The following is a 16,467-nucleotide window of genomic DNA, read 5'->3' as shown; positions in this document are numbered from 1 at the left end:
TGGACACATCTGGGTGCTGAAGGGTCATGGATAGGTCAAACATTTATAACACGGTCAAATTCTGGGTTTTTGTGCTGAAGGTTCATATATTAAGATTTTACACCATTAATGACACCACCCCGCCAAAAATCAACTCCCATGAGGAGGGTGGTTGCCTGTGAGTGCGTTTTGAATTTTCTGTCCAGGGGTAACCCGAGGATCAATAATATGAATAATTTAATCATGAATCATCATCATGAATTATTTAAGAATGCATTTGAATCCGCGTCTATGGAGGGGTGGACCCGAGGACAGCACCTGTGGTGGAACAGTGGGACTATCCTCTTCATGTAAAGTATTCAACACCTTGTGGACGGGGGGTTAACAGTCCTACTCAGGGTTTGACCCAAGAGCCTTTAAGAGGCTATAAACTCTGGAGCGGAGTGATAAAATGCAAATCCAGAGCCCTCCTAGACTATATTTACACGCTGGGATGTTCTACAACAACTCATTAAATACTACAGCTTAGTTGCCATGTGACTGACAATGGAGCATGTGCGCCGTGAAATACAACGCCTATGGGGAAGATATTGCAGCGGATCCCATTTTGTGAATACTGCAATGCTGGGACACAATCATACTTTGCAGTATAGTCTGCAGAGAAGATGTGCTGGAAATGTGTACAGGAAATGACAGGAATCCATTATTACACGCCTGGAGGGGGGCTGTTAAAGTCAAACTCTACTTTAACAACCTACGAGTTAATTTCTGAGCATCTAATAGATGCCTAATAAATGGTTTACAACACAATTAGATGATCCGTACATACACAAGAGGTATCACAAGGACTCTGACGATGCAAAAATATACATTAAACATACATAGAACATGCATAAAAATGCTATATAATATGTTGTCATTAGCATAATATACAATGAAATGGAAATATGTACCGGGTAGATCAATATATTCCTTGTGTGGGGGGGAGGACAGTGGTACTTCTGAGATAGTTCACTACAAAGGTAGAGAAACAACAAAGAAGAGGAGAGGAGGAAGAAAGGAACTTTGAAACTTCTGTCATGGCTAAAACCCCCCAGAATAAAAGCAGCCGAGCCCAGAGGGTGATGCAAAGTTTGTGTCTATGCTTTTAACAAAGGAAAGCATCAGTCTGGGGGTGTTTTGTCTCCTCGGTCACTGGTGCATTCTTTGCATTCCATTTTGTTTGAATGGATTTGCTGCTGGACTGCTTAGGATTTCTCTAAACTGAACTAACCTGTTAAGAACTTTTGCTGAGATAACCCCCCCCCCCACACACACACACTTTGCTTCCTTATTTTGTATTTTCCTACAAACTTGTGACACTTGAACACAAGCTGTTAATTCCCTTTGAGAGTGTTGAACAGTTAAAGTGAGGCTAACTCTCAGGCCGTAATCTCCCGAGTGTTGTATTTTGCTTCGAGCCTTGCTGATCACAAAATCTATCTTCATGAATATATTAGAACGTATTCTTATTTCTACTACATGTGAGTATTTATAGCCAATTATACCCAATCCTGAAATCAACTCTTATCTCTCCGCAGTCATCATCCAAATGCCGAATTAGGTTAGATGAAAGAATCCGGCGATAAGGTGCAATGTATTTAATTAGCATAAACTCATTTTACATAGAGACCATCGTAAAGTAAAAGATTGCCAGAGTCTGAATAGAGGGAAGAGATGGTGTAGCACTCTTAATTAAATTCTACTGAATGATCAGATTCCCGAAAACGTTCACGAGGAAATTACAGATGTCATATTTGCTGAAGAGAGAGAGAGAGAGCGAGAGAGAGAGCTCCTCCGCCGGAATGAAAACACAGACCCATTATGAATAAGAATGACTCATTTTTATTTTATGATCTTGAGAAGATGTAATTCACATTTGTAAACACAAGTGACTTCCCTCAAGGCTATGAATCAGAGATTCAGTATTTTAATCCGTGATATAATATACAGACGCCAAGAGTCAAAATCAATGAATCTCATCAATTCTTAACGACACATTTGGCGATTTTTGAGAAGACCTTTGTTTTGCCGCTTGGCTGTTGGTGTTTCCAATCTATTTTTTAAAACCCTGGTAGAACAGAAAATTAACATAGATGTTAATTCACAGTAAAATCATTTTCCATTCATGACCTTGAAGTTTTGAATCTATTTATATTGTGTTTTCATATGATTTTGAGTGTCCTAGACCGAGAGGGAAAAATAAATTCCATCTCATCCGCAGAATGCACTCTCTACAGAGACGTCGGTTTCTCCTGCAGCTGCACCGTTAATAGACCATGATGCAATGGAGAGGACATGCAGCATTTGATTGAAACAAGACGCTGTTTTCTGTTTTTAAATGAGAAAAAAAACTGTCACTGTCGAGTGCTTTTAAACCCCTCGATAGATGAATTTATCCATTTCACACATTTACTCTGCAAATCTTTCCAAACAATTCTAGGAAATGCAGGAAGACTCTCAGATGAAAATGTCAACAAGAACTGTTTGTGGAAGAAAAAATAAATCCTAACAGAGCATTGCAACACAGACATCTCATACCCTCTGCACAATATAACGTTCAGCAGGGATGGAAGACAATTGGAAAAATGTTGAAATGGCACAAAAAGCATCAACTTTTTCTAGATTGTCTTTTTGCTCTCCTGTCTTCTGCCTGCTCCAGCCCACTTCGCCACCATGCAGATCCGAATCTATCGATCTAAAACAGTGGGACATATCGTCAAGAAGTAAGGAATAACATTTCCACCAATTTCATGACAATTGATAATATTTGACATATTTAAGTCTGTACCAAAATGATCTAACAGATTGACATTACCATTTCTGGAGACACGTACTGGTCTCGAGGTCCCAATCAGTAGTTTAGACGTAACCTTCATGCATAGTGGCCCATTCAGCACCACAATGACGAAATATCCTGGTGAAGCTAAACCATCTGACAGGTGAAGTGTCCCCATTCGTAACACTGAATGCATAACAGCAAGAAACTAAATGCAACTGCTTGGAGAGGGCGCTAAATCCTGAAAGCTGAAACACATTGTGTGATTTTGGTTGCTGCCGTGCAGTTTAAAAGTGTAGAGTGATAAAGTACCAACTGCAGCTGCCTTTATTATTTCTTATACATTTACTCACTTTCTGGGTGTTTAGAGAGAACGTCCTTGAGGTTCTTTATTGAGTCCACAATGAGCTCTCAGAGAAATGTCTCTTCCTTGTGTGATATAAATAGGGCACTGGCTTGCTCCACCTTTCCACAGCTTTGTGAATACAAACCTTTGAATTGATTTATATGAGCCATGCATGAGTCCCAAGATCACAAGGGGTGATGGTGATGGAGGGTTAGCATCCTGGTTCTGATTGCTTGGTAACAATATAAGATGAGATGTCTGTGCATGCAGATAGAGATCAGCTCTCTGATTCCTGTCATACAACCAGGATGGGGTCTTTTCTGCTTCTTAATTCTATCCATCCAAACCAAACAGTCACTGCTGACATTTACTTTATTCTTCAGAGGCGAGGTGAATCTTGTGGGCATGAAAACATTTTAAACGGAGGTTGCCGGTGTTAAAGTGTCTTTGTTGCTCTTAATCCAGGTGTGACTAAATACATTTTGCATGGTAAATCCAGAGCAACCGAGTGCATGCCTCCGTTGCTCTCTCTAAGCCCCTTGCTCACATTGAGCGAGAATGGTAGACTTTACCAAGTTCATTTAGAGTTTTTGCATCTCTGCTCTCATTATCCATGCTGTTTCAGGAAAAGCAACAGCTGGGGAAAAAACAAACAAACCTGTCCTCCAAATTATTCACAGAGGGAAGAATAGGCCGGAGTCTAATTTGTTTTCACCTCACACAACTCTCTACTTTGGCTTTTACTTCTGACTCCAAATCACAGTCGCCCCATTGTTTTCCAATCTCTTTCCTCATATTCTGTTCTTTCTCTGTTGTTGAAAGCAAACAGACAGCAAAACTATTGCCATAGGCTACAAAAACGCACAAGGTGGATAAGTGGCTGTAGACGAGACAAATGCGATCATCTCATTCACAAGAAAATGGATGGATGAATGAGATACCGTAGCTGGATTGGGTTAGGAATGACAATGATGCTTTGACCTTTCATACTCAGACTTAGTACTAGGTTGGTAATTTGAAGATCAAACTGGCCTAAAGATTGAACGTTGCTGCCGCAGCGACAGCTGACTTCTTTTATACTCGTGGAATTCAGCATTTACCCCCCCCCCCAGTACTGAGCATTGTTGTTGAGAGGCCAACCCAGTGGGCACAGATCTACTGCAGTTCAACAGTAACTGAAGGGCCTTTTTGTATGTGAATGCGAACTGGATCTATGAAGCAGTCAGTGCGGACAGGCAGTTCACGTTGACCATTGACACGCTCTGGAAGCTTTGGAGAGAGTGGATATGATTTTTGTTTTCTGTTTTTCAATTCAACACTTTCTTTTTTGACTTTACAACCTTGGCCAGCCGCAGCATCCGCATCCTGTTGTTCACATGTTTGTTTTGTGAAGCGAAGCATCGATGTGCTTAAAAGTTTAATGGATGCTGAAGATGTTATTTTTGCAGGTTCTTACAGTTGAATGTAGTCGGACAGACAGAAATAATGTGTTCCACATTACAACCAGATAAATGTCATACACCCATGCTCTCTGCCCACACACACACACACACACACACACACATTGTCTGATACACTATTAATGACCTCATCTCCTCTAATTACCTTCTCCATCAGAGCTTCAGCTCAGCAATCGGCCAAGGGGACCATGTGCCTCTGGGATCACAGGCCTGGCTTCCTGCTGGCTGGCTGCATCTACATTCATGCCTGTCAAGCTGTGCACAGATTCATACTGTGGTGATAATGACAGCATTGCTATTGACCGATGGATGTGCTGCCTGTTGAGGTGTAAAGGGCAATCGCTGGTTTGGATTGTAAATATGGAAGTCCGATCAGGGAAAGAGGAAGTAATCGATTTATGAGATTTTCTCTAAGAGAAATGGCAAGCAAAGAATGAAATGACATTCCTGAACAAACCGCTAATTATTGTCATCCCTGTTAATTAAAGGAATGTCAGGTTAACTCTACCCCAGTCTGCCACTGATGGGCTGATGTGAAATGATGGGCTGATGGGAAATGTTGCAAATCATTTCAAGGTGTTCAAGACACAAAATTCGTGCAATGCAGAAGCCAGCCTTAATCAAAAGACCTGCATGCATTCTTAATGGGAGAGAGTGCATAAACATCTCCTCTGAAAAACGTGTTTCTCTCTAAAACTGTTACACCGGGTGTGATGCTGAAATGCCTTAAAGGCACAATAACACAAATTAGAGACAGAACCTTTGCCAATACGTTATTTAAAGCTATTGACCTGACTTATTTAATAATACCTGGGGTAATAACAGAAGCATTGATCCGGCAGCAAAACTGGCAGTAAAAGCAGCCTGAAATTTACTGTTAAGTAGCCCAAATAAAATAAAAATAAATAAAATGAAATTGAGTTGGTGTCTTTCCATATCGACTTTGCATCTGAGTGCTGTTTTTCGTTCTTTCATGAGAGTGTTTGAATGACAATAAACATTTCTTAATTCTTGATTCTTGATTCTTTATCTTCTTCCCATGTGTTGGTTCCCTCCAGTTGCTGTAGCTCAATCCTGCTGGTAAGTAGTGGTGTGATAAACTGGAGACCTGTCCAGGGTGGACCTTTCAGCCTGCCTGGGATAACATGCAATGTGAGTCCAACACTGAAAAACCCAAGGCTAAGATTTTTTTTTCCAAAAGTTAGTCGATGTTGCCAGTTTAGGCCTTGCAAGGTTTATTCTCCCTGCTCCTCTGGGATGTTTCTACATCTTTGTCACCCTCATTATCATCCCTTGTGAACTGTCTGAATAAAGCAGCTATCTATCAAAAACTATTTCTGAGGTTGCAGCATTTCTCTTTCTGTCCATGTTTCAGCAGCAAATGCGAGATCATTTCAGTTGTGAATGCAGCCAATCTGCTATTATGGGCCTCTCAAATCATGCAATCACAGCAAATATTGATCTCTAGTTATAAAACTCACCAGATCTAAATCTCAAATATTTACATTTTTGTTAATTTTGCTTGAATTGGGGAAAACAATTTCTGAAATCAAACTTGTGTTCTGAAAGTTGAAACCTACTGAGAACAATTAATGGATGGATAAATGGAAGGAGAGATATAACCATGATAATAGTTCAATAATAGCTTTTTCTTAGTTTAACTCAATGTTGTAGATGACATAATGCAACAATCATTAATATAGAGAAACTTAAGATACTTGATAGATGACATAAGATAATGTGTAAATTAAGTAATTTATAATTACTTAATCCTCTGACCCATTCAGTAATTAGCCTGCCCTCTCAATCAAAACTGATAGCAATCAATCATGACTTCCTTCTTATGCAAATGTTTCTGATTTTCATGGCTTCAAAAATATAATAATCCATCATGCAGCATTGTTAATAAGGTATGCATCATAACTTCACGGTTAGCTATATTTACCCCCGTTAATGCATCATCATACAAAAATCAACTCATTACTTACTCATTTGTTTTCCTTCCTCTTATTACTCACAATTGTATTTGCTTTATTCTTATAGCTTAATTCTTGTAAACCTCTCCCATGGACTTCGGTACAGGCTCACTATGAAGACTGATTGCTGGATTTGTCTGTGGGGGTTATTTTTGGCTGCATGCCTTTACTTCTGCCGTGTTTATAATTTCATTTTAAGTTGCTCATTAATTTCATTTTGATCCTGCTTCCTCTGTCCCTGTCGGTCTGCTCCTGGTTTATTAGAGGGCTGTCACTCAGCAAGCCGCTCACATAAACACGGTTGAAACCATCTTGCACTGCGATCAAAGTAGCATTCAACCTCAAGGATTTTTCAACTTATATGTGTGCTCACAGGAGAGAAAAAAAAGAAAAAGGATGCCCACACCCCCAAATAAAATCTGCTTTTATGATTAACCCTTTAGAAATAGTTTTGATAATTCCCACCCTGCAGTGAAATGAACTGTGAATGAAGAAAGAGGGAAAGATGTTAGAGCAGTAGTGAACCTCTTACAGGGATTTATATAATGATCAAGAATCTTTAAGATGATCACTCTAACAGAGACTCGACTTCTATTCTATTCTATTATATTCTATTCTATTCTATTCTATTCTATCATGAGATTTGCTGATATTTGAGTGAAAGAGAAACAATCCCCTGCCTCACTTGTTTTTCCTTCTGCTTTTAAATCAGGTTCACTTGTTGCTTGACTCTTGGATTGAAAGCAATAATAATTCCCACAATGCATTGTCTGCCCACCTGTGTTCTCATTTAAAGTTAGTTACATTTTCAGTTTTCCATCATCTATCTTTGGTATGATTCTGCTCAATGCTGATTCGTCAGATCTGAAGATAAAAACTGATCAAGAATTCAAGCTCCCTTGAATCTCTGAGAGCCATTCATTTCATACGATGCTGCTGCTGTGTCTGGGAACTGCGATACCTTGTGGAAAAAGAGTATAATATGTGATCTTTAAGAGAGCAACGGATTTCAGGTTGTTTGTGCATCACTGACTTACGCAGGTACTCTACGCCTCTGAACGGAGATTTATGCTGCCAAAATGTTTTCCACAACTGAAGTGCACTGCCTTTAAAATGGCCAAGTTCAAGGGAATGTCTTGACTAAACTTTTCTCTCAAAGCCTTTTTGAAATATGTTTATTTTTCTTAGCTTGGTGGTTTCTAACTTGCCTTGCCTCCCTACATCACTGTGAACCCACTCCCATGCATCATTTGCAAGTATGATTTGGAGCACGCCTGCACTGCCGGTGTGAATTGCAAATAAATACAAAACAAAGAGAACCACTTGAACCACCCCAATTTCAACTTTCACAAATACATTTCCATCCACTGATGACAGAAAAGAGATGCTGGAGCAGTCATCAAATCCTCGGCTTTGTTGTTCTTGTCGTATTGTATCAAGGTGCCATGGCATCCCTCCACCACGCTGTCTTTCAAATCCCGAGCCTCCCAAAGTGAAAGTGGCACAGCAATCGACTGACGGAGCTGAGGGGCTTGTGGTGAAAGTCTGGGCACGTATGAGGTCAGCACTGCTGGCTGAACCCAGTCCCTGACCACATCACCATTGTCTCATACCTGCTCAAAGGACCTCTGTGTTAGAAAGGGCTGACACACAAACCCGTCCGCTCTGGACTATCATCCGTTGCATATGCAGAGCTGGCGGGCTAGTCGTGCCATGAGGTGGCAAGAAGCGTCGCGCTGCCTGCTCAGATCAGGCTAACAGCCATTAATGAGGGCTTTTATCTCCCCGTCATTCCTTAATTCCAGCTTCAGTTACCTGAAGTCTCCCCTCAATCTGTTCTGTCACAGTATATGTTTTCATCTCTCCAACTTGTAATATCTCAAACTGTGAGTCCCCTTCTCTACATGCTATTCTTATGACCGTCTCTAGTTGCTGTCACTATTATTAATTCCCAGTCTCATTAAAGTGCCCAGTCTTCCTGTCATCTTCCGCTGTTTCCCTCTTCCCTCCTCTCTCCTCTTATTTGCTTCCCGTTTCTTCATTCCCAAATCAGCCTCTCCTCCACACTCTCAACACTATGCTCATTCCCAACCCATCTTCAGTGCTGTTTCCTTACCTAATTAGAAATCCCCTTTAGGCTTTGATTACATAGCAGAATATTTACAACGAACGGTTCAGCCGTGGGTTTCTGGGCCAACCAAGGGGGAAGGGAGAGCGAGCGATGAGCCTGAAGTTTGCAGCTAAATGTAACTAATTGCAACTAAACAACACATTAGTGCAATTATATTACTCTCCTTGGTGTAATAGTGCGAGGCATTATAGCTGGATATTTGGTAATCATATTTAGGTACTGAAACTGGTAAAACCAACTCGATCTACATGCAGGTTCAGCAGAACGCTTGTATAACTACTACTAATACTGTGTTTGCGGCTTGTCCCGTGAGGGCTCGCCACAGCAAGTAAGGTTCTCCACTTCACCCTGTCCTTTGTATTGTCTTCCCCAACACAGCTATTCTGATGTCCTCCCTCACTACGTCCATGAATCTTCTCCTAGGATCTCTGTCTCTCTGTCTGGCCAGTCCCTACTGATCCTTCTCTCAGTCTTTACTATCTAAGATGGCATACCGGTCATCACACGCCCGCTGTTTGGCCTTTGCCACCTCTACTTTTGCCGTGCGTCTCATCTCCCTGTACTCTTCTTCTTGTTTACGCTCTTCTGTCCTCTCGATGTCCCACTTCTTCTTAGCTGACCTCTTTTCCTGTATACACTTTTGCACTTCCTTGTTCCACCACCAGGTCTCCTTTTCTCCTGTCCTTCCAGAAGACACATCCAGTACTCTCCTACCCGTCTCCCTGATCACCTTAGCTGTGCATTCCAGTCTTCTGGAAGCCTCTCTTGCCTGTCACACAACACTCTTCGTTCTTTAGCCTCCACCACTTTGTCCTCTTTCACTTCTTCACCACTACATCATTTTACACCCCACCAGCTTGTGCTGGCTGGCAACACTCTCTCCTACCACGACCTTACAGTCACCAACCTCCTTTCAACTACTCTGTCTACACATAGCTCTTAATTTATTCCTTTTTATTGCACACTTAATATTGTTTTGATACAAAACTCCAATATACACATGGTGGCATGAACTGTTACCTAGCAACTGTTGCTCTAAGTGGGTGTAGACAGATGAGTGTATGTGAGGACAGATGCTGGAGATACCAAATATAAGAAATTGGAAGGGGAATTGATGTGCTTTTAAAAATTTAGTCATTCTTTATTCGGATGTAGATTCCTAGGAAGTAAATGATTTCAATTTCAAGTTGTAAAATGTCAGAATTACAACTTAATGTGTTGTCGAGGTTCTTAGCTATGAACTCTACTATAATGTAGAACTGACTGAAATATTCTTGCAGCATATGGAACAGTATTTATTTCTGACTTTGCAATAGTTTGCTTTTCAATAAGCAAACAAGTAAACAACAACAATGTGTTTTTAAACCTCTAGTTAATCAGCTGCATGTTCTCTGACTAATGCAAATCATGACCATGTATAACTGTCCATATATTGGTAAAAGTCAAACTGAAAATCTTTATTGAAAATGGGCCTGTTCCACAATCTAGATTCTGCATGGATTCCAGTATTTAATCACATGAGTGACAGGTTACAGAGGTTAAGCACATCAAATTTGATTGACACAAATGGAAAGAAACACATCTTCCTTAGGGGATCATAGTGTGGGATGATTGCCAATTAATGCAATTAAAGAATTCCCAGGCTCAGCATTAACCGCTGTGCTGGAAGCACTTCACAGGAGCTGCCTAAGGAGCAACACCTTGAAGGGAGTGTTTTATTAAAATCAGCTTATATATATGTCTTGGGTGTCTGGCAGCATGCTTGTCATGATTGTAAACGCGACCTGGGGTTGTTAGAGGCATACAGTGGTTGTATTTATGCAGCGGCGGCATGAAGGACACATTCAGTGCATTAAATGAATCAGATGCCAGATACTTACGCCATGACTTGATGACTTGTTTGCTTTGAATTGGATAAGCGCTTGCATTTTTTTTTTTAGTATTTACAAGCCTGCTGAGCTATCAAATATTCAATCAGTCTCAGCTCAGAGATCAATTACAGTGTGAGGTCAAACAAAGTAAATACTAAATTCAGGGGTTTATTAATCTACAGTATGTACAATGCTTTTGGTATCTGCTGTCCCCGCCGCACCAATTGTGCTCCATCAAGTTTTTATTTATATTTTTCATTATGCATTTATTTATATTGATTGCAATAATTTACCATCATTTATATTTCATCTTGAAAGCCAGTGCATCCCAAATAGAAGCAATTTGAGCAGAATTATTACACTGACCCTTTTTTCAAATCTTTACCCAGAGCATGGCTTCAATTTTGGCTCACAAAAGTATAGTTCAATATTTTTTTTAACCCTGTGTATGAATAAAACAATGCCTTTCTTTTGAAAACCAATTGCTTGGATGGCCAGTTTATATTAATATAAATACTGTTATGCTAACAAAAAGAAATGAGAGACCCCATTGGCTCCTTTCAGTTTGCCATTCACTGTGTTCTTATTAAATATAACATTTACATTTCACATGGGGGGTAAGTTCAAGTTCTCCACACACAGTCTGCTGTTTTATTAACTGAAGAACTACTTTTGATTTCAATATCTGCTTGTTAACGCCGTGAACTATTCCTTTCACACACAAATATCGACCTATAAGAAAGCAGAGCATGCTTTCTTTAAGGAGACGGCAGTCGGCGCTGAGGGATGAGTGTAAGCGCATCATGTCATATTTATACATTGTCTGTCAGCGATGGGAGGTGTGTTTTCATGTTGTTCACCAAAACCCACTGCAGACTCTCGTAAATAATGCAGCACCTGAGGTTGAAATACAGCCTTGGGCATTTTTCTCCTTGCAGTATATCTGGAAGGAATTAGCATTTCAGCCAGTTTTCATGTGGACTGCGAGCAACACAACAAATAGGAGTATTCAACTGAACCAGGTTAGCTGTTTTTAATGCGATTCATAGATTAGATTATTAGATTATGCATTAAATTAGATTCGATTAGACATTTTTTGACATGCAGAATGGAAGAATGATGCTGATGTGAGACACACAAGGTGCTGAATAAAAGTTCAAAACTCTTCTGGTCTGCCTAAAAAAGCTGTATCAAGTGAGAAACTGGATTGAAATCAAAGGACCTTGAAATCATCTTTTGTGTACTGCCAGTTGTATCTAAGCCTGCACCTAAAAAAATAAAAATAAAGTTCCTCCTCTTATGATGCAGGGAAAGAACATGCCTTCAGCGCTTCCTCAGAATTCAGAGGAGATTTCCGCCGAGTGGCTCGACCTCACAGCCTAATCACCAGATCGAGATCTCCCAGCTGCACTGAGAGGAATAAACCCCCCTCTCCCGCTCTTTCCTTCTCCGGCCTCTCATGCCAGGACACAATTAATTTGTGCTGCTGGCAGCCTTGACGGTCCCAATAGTTCAGCAACCGTCCCTCGTCGCTCATTTTCTGTCCATATTTGCATAATATCACTTTGGTTTATAATGCTCTATTGGGAAACACACAACACAGGTTTGCACAAACAACGCAAAAGAAATGCACATACCTCAGGTGATGTATGGTCAAAGCAGGGTACAACATCTGCTCCTGCAGTGGAAGTCGTGAGTGAATATATGCGACATGGGCAACATTGAAACTTTCCGTTATTTCGGTGTAAAGGTAGTTCCTGTGTATGAACCTTTTCCTGAGTTTCCTTTCGAGATAGCTCTATCTCAAAGGACATGTGTGTGTGTGTGTGTGTTTGTGTTTGTGTGGAGGTAAGTGTGCTGATGAATCCAGTAATCACAGCGAGGCAAACTGGCCGTGGGTTAAGTATGTGAGTAAGTGTGCCACACTCCTCCTCCTCCTCCTACACCGACTGCTTCAGAGGAATGCACACACAAAAACAGAGCGCGTCACAGTCAGGGAAACAGACAGGATAAGAGAGAGAGATGAAGAGAAATGGAGCGAGAATGAAGAAATTGGAAGAAACAGTGCAACAGCGCGGAGGAGAAGATTAGGTGAGGGCCAAACTAAATCTAGAAAGCAATCCCCAGGCAGGCTCCTACAGTGGAGCCAGAATCTGTATTAACAAAGCTCATAGGGATGAGTGCTGATAGGATCATAGAACATCGTACGACTAAATATAGCTTGGCAGCGTGGTTGGAGCGCCTTTTCACCAATAGGAGACAAAAAGAAGAAGTGGGACAGGAGACAGGTTTGATTTTTCTATGCTGGCTCCAATGTTGGGATCATTTATGAACATCATAAGCTGCGTTCCTGCCATTGTGTTGACACCCAAATGCATGAGGAGCCATACAAGGCGCATCCTCCTTTCATGCATACATTCTGCTTCTCCGATGATCATTTCTTTCCTAGCAGGCTTTCTTGCACATTCAGGGCAGGCAATGTATATACTGTGCATAAGAATATCATGTTAGTAATATAAATATTTATGTAAGCGCATGCTTTTCTGAAATGTAACCTATATAAGAGGAGAATGGATGCCTGTGTGAGAGTGTTTCATCAAACTGGTCATACTGGGAGAAGTTAGGCTTCAGGGCTTTCTGCCAGGGCCAACCAATGAAAAGGTGATTACAGTTTGAAGCGCACATGGACATGGATCCAAATCCAGGACCACTCTTCCTCCTGGAATTCTTCAATATTTTGCCAATATTATGAAAATTAATTATAGGCCAATTGAAATAAAAAATTACCCAAGGCGTGGAAAAGGTAAATTTTCCATCAGTATGCACAATTGGATTATGATCTCCATCATAATCTGGAACTAAAATATTAAAATACGCATCCGGATGAGGGTGAGACATTTCTCTTGTGGAAGAACACCAGATACTGAATTAATATTCCTCTGCGTTAATGACTTCCATTAGGGACCGCGCTTTGTCCATGAGGAGGGTATCCTGTCTTTAACAATTATCAAACATCTGGAAGACAGGATGGTTGCAGAAGATGGAATCAATTCATGGGAATCGATATTATATATAAAGTTTTGAAGTAATTTTCCCAGTAACCTCATTTAACCAGATCACTTATTTAATTTGCTGTAATTCCAGTTACCGTAAGTGGATTGTGGCAGGCGGCAATAAACGCAGTTTACTGAGTCATCCTATCCTCATGATCAATTTGTTTAATTGTTTTATGTGGAAATAAATCAAATTTATGGCGCTCGCTCATAGACTCTTTCACCTTTGGACACCAGGATAAAAGATATCTAAAGGAAACGCTGATTTATTGTTCTACTACTTACATGTGGCGCTTTATCTAATGCGAGCTGCTAATCATCAGCACTGTCACAACGAACATAAGCATGCAACTTCCAGGATTTAAATCGATGCACCCGTGTAGCCCAGCGCCACTGTTAGCATTTCAGCAGAATACGACTTCACCAGGATGAAGAGCACCTCTAAAACCTTTCCAAGCATTCAGGAGGGGTTATATTTCAATCCAGGGGTCATGTTTAAGCATAACACTGCCCACACTTTTACACTGTGGCCTCCCACATTATCCTACACCTGCATCTCACTTGAGTGACTACACAACCTGACATCATCCATGAATCATGATACCACCATTCAAACAGAAGTACAAAACACACTTTTGAGTCACCTCCAGATTTGCCATATTGCACCCTGCTGAGCATCTGAAGTAATGCACACTTTCTGATATAAGCCCCCCCCACACACACACACATTGCATTGCTTCAACATTTTATTTGTTCAGTTATTTGTCCCCTGGCAACTCTTTTGTCACGTACTCTTGTTGAATTCCTGCTTTTGAAGATACAATTTCCGACCAGGAGTGATGATGATCTAAATAATGACCCAGCATCGTGTTATCAAAACCCAGAATATAACACTTCAGGCCAACAAATTTGCTATTGTCCTAGATCTCTGGTATTTTTTTTTCCCAACAATTTTCCACCGGGACTGTGTGAGGCAGCACAGGAGTGAAGACAAGCGACAAAATGGGCATAATGACTGACCGTAGGGGGGTAGATGGAGGCAGAGCGTCGCACGAATGTCACACTCTTAACCTCATCAACAGTTAAACCTGCAGACTGATTTAAAAGGTAAATGTCAATAAACAACTTAAGTCCCAAGTGACAATGATATTTTGCCACAACAGGAGAGGAAATATGTCTTGATGGATATAACGGGAACATCTGGATGCAGATGGTGGGAGGTAAAAGATTGCCATTAACCTCCTCCCTAATTCAATTATAGACTGAAATATGGCAACCATCAAAAAACCCACCCATAATCCCTGGTGAATTGCTCAGTGCCATTATGGGCTTTTTGATAAACGACCAATTGTGCTTTATCCCTCTAAAACGTCGAAGTGCTTCATATGAAATATTCTATATAAATACCTACGCTCAATACTGCATTATGCGGCAACTCATAAACAAAAATGCCCTGAGGCTGTCAAATATATCAGAACATATGGACTGAAGATGTCCCCCCCCCCCCCCCAGATGTGGTTTTATATTGTGATTTACACAAAGAAGTAATGACCCTGCAATTATTTTATCTATATTTTTAGATTCCTTAGCCAAACACGCTTTCAGTAATGCCGGTTTCTTCGGATCTATAGACCAGAAGCTTTTATAGATACCGGTACAACAAATCTGGGTGCCCACTACTAATTACACAGTGTCTTTGTAAAGGCCAGCAAAAACAGAACCTCCTTTGTGGAAGTAAGATACACGAGATACATAGGAACAGGAGAGGCTGGAAATAATGATGAAACAGAGAGGATGTTCTGGCAGAGAACTGTCCAGAGAGGCAGGAGCTGATTCGGTGAGATGTGTAACAGGTGCGTCTCGTTCAGTTTAACGATGCCTCCACAGCTGAAATCAACCTGCAGCAGACATTACCGTAGCGACCCTCACAGATGGGGTTTCAATGGCAAAAGTAAAAATATTTCCTGACTTCATTCTACATCAGATCCGGAAGACATTGTGCATGATAATGCATATCGGACCCTTTATCACTGTGATTTTTGGTGAGTGTATTTAATGCTTATTTTAGATAAAGTTCCCCACCCCAAGGAGACACTTCCACATGACATTTTTATGGATTTATTTATTTTACTGAGCTATCGTTGTAGCAAGTCTGAAACAGTATTTCACAAATAAGTCTTTAAAATGGGATCTGGAGTGTGAAGGCTTTCAGACGGAGAACCTTTGACTGACATGAACTGGTGTTAGCTAACTACCTAAACAGGTTGACAGCAGCGTATAAATGCTCTTTCACTTTTGTGTTGATGCAAACTCATGCAGAGGATTTCAATTCACTATGAAGCACCTGTGGGGATGAAAACAGAGCCTGCCTTTGCACCAGGTTCATTCTTCTCATGCTGCATTCAAGTCACCGGTTTCCTACCTCTGCTGTCTTCATGCTAGATCAGGATAACCAATTATCAGTCATAAATACGATCCTCATATATGTCTCAGTTGTGTAATTGCCTCTTAAATGAACGCAGCCACATACACATGCTTTCAAATATAACGTTGCTGCCATGTCGGGAGATGACTTCTTGGAACCATTTGATAATCCATGAATCATGACGTGTCTTAATCAGACAAGCCATTTGTTCATTTTTTCCTTTTGAATCACTCAGTCGAGTGCAATGAAAACAGTCCATATACACTACAGTAACACACCGGGCATCCTGTTCTCTGCATCAGCTGCCACTAGAGGAAGCAACCTCCAGGCAAACATGCATTGCACCATCAAGTTCTTTTCAGTATTGCTTTCTGTCAATAGTCCTGCTAGTGCAATTACCACTGCAAT

The sequence above is a fragment of the Brachionichthys hirsutus genome, chromosome 7, assembly GCF_040956055.1.
Source record: "Brachionichthys hirsutus isolate HB-005 chromosome 7, CSIRO-AGI_Bhir_v1, whole genome shotgun sequence".
Taxonomy (NCBI): Eukaryota; Metazoa; Chordata; class Actinopteri; order Lophiiformes; family Brachionichthyidae; genus Brachionichthys; species Brachionichthys hirsutus.
Note: the sequence above shows the minus strand (reverse complement) of the source record.